A 1641-nucleotide genomic window follows, 5' to 3' on the forward strand; every position below is an offset into this window, starting at 1 on the left:
TATATATATATATATATATTCACACTTTCCTACTTTACACACATTACTACGGTGCGATTTGTTTGACATCATCATTGTTTTACAGATCCCGAGTACAGGGGTGAGCTTCGCTACGTGGATATGGCCCAAGTCTTTGTCAAGGACATTTGGCGTTCTATGTAAGAAGACGAATAAGGGGAGGAGAGGGAGGAGGAAGAAGAAAACGGCGAAGAATAAGCAGGAGAAGAAGAAAGGGAGAAGGATTGAGAGGAAGAAAAGAAGACGAAGAAGAAAGGGAGGAGGGGGAGGAGGAGGAGCAGCATCAAAAGTTGTGCTTTAGCCAATCACTGTGCCACTGTCAACAGGCGAGATCAACTGACTTGAATCGTTGCAACGAACACTTAAGAGCGATATAACAGCTCACCAGCTCTACAGAAACTGGCTTCTTTCTGGCGAGATCTAGGACACGTGACATAATTTGCTCGCCTTGTTCGCCAGTCAGTACTCCATTTTCTCTCGGAGTGTCTCATGGAATGTGCAAGGTTTCCTTCATTCTCCGTTATCGCCTACAAGCGCCACGATTACAGGTAACACATAGAGTAATGATAACCGCATTGCGCATGTGATGCTATAAATTATTCTGTTATAAAATACAACTCAGTGATAAATGTGCTTTATATAAAAGTTCTTTGAAATACAGGCGAATGGGCCGTCTGTGTTCGCTTCAGTACAGTTCTCATTCAAATCCGTCATACCTCAAGCCGGCGTGAGGTGTGCGTATCTTCCACGCTGTTTCCTTCAGTTAAATTTAAAATAAATTACGTTGTAATGTACGGGGAATCCATCGACTCATCCATCTAACCACCCACCCGATTTTAATTTTTTCAAGGACATTTGACGTTCTATGTAAGAAGACGAAGAAGGGGAGGAGGACGAGGAGGAAGGAGAAGAAGACTAAAACGAATAAGAACATGGAGGAGAAGGATGAAAAGGAGGAGGAAAACTGTCAGCAAGCGAGATCAACTGACTGAATCGTTGTAACGAACAGCGATATATAACAGCTCACCAGCTCTACAGATCAGCAGATCTGGTGGAGGAGCTTGCAAGACTATAGATATTGCAACTGTAGCCTCACTATGTAAAAGATTATAGTAAATCTCCAGAGAGAATTCCGACAATGATATCTTACGTTATGTCATGTTCCGATACTTATGTCGAGTCGAGCTGCTCTACTTGGGATATAATGACAAGGTATTGTGTAAACTCATTTGTGGCTGTCATCGCAACAAATGATCTCTACAGATCTCGGCACAATTAACGTGATAAATGCGTGATAACGTGTTCAAATTCTGCTCCCGTTTATTATTACGGTCCGGGGTAGTCTGTCTGTGGGTGACGTGGGAAAAAAAACTAAACGTAGTGCAGTATAACGCAAATAGTTTATTACATCATAAGTGATTCGAACGTGGAATTATTGCTGTTGTTTTTGTTTACTCTATGCACCTGTTGTTTAAAGATAGAGAATATTTCCTAAAAGCTTAGTATTGGTTTCGGTCCCTGACAAGTATTGGAACATAACGTAACGCAGCTTAATGTAGCATGAAAAATGATTCATAGTGAACTGATAACTGAATTAATCTATAACGCCATGTTTATAGTATT

This window comes from Priapulus caudatus, unplaced genomic scaffold (assembly GCF_000485595.1).
Source record: "Priapulus caudatus unplaced genomic scaffold, Priapulus_caudatus-5.0.1 Scaffold2931, whole genome shotgun sequence".
Taxonomy (NCBI): Eukaryota; Metazoa; Priapulida; class Priapulimorpha; order Priapulimorphida; family Priapulidae; genus Priapulus; species Priapulus caudatus.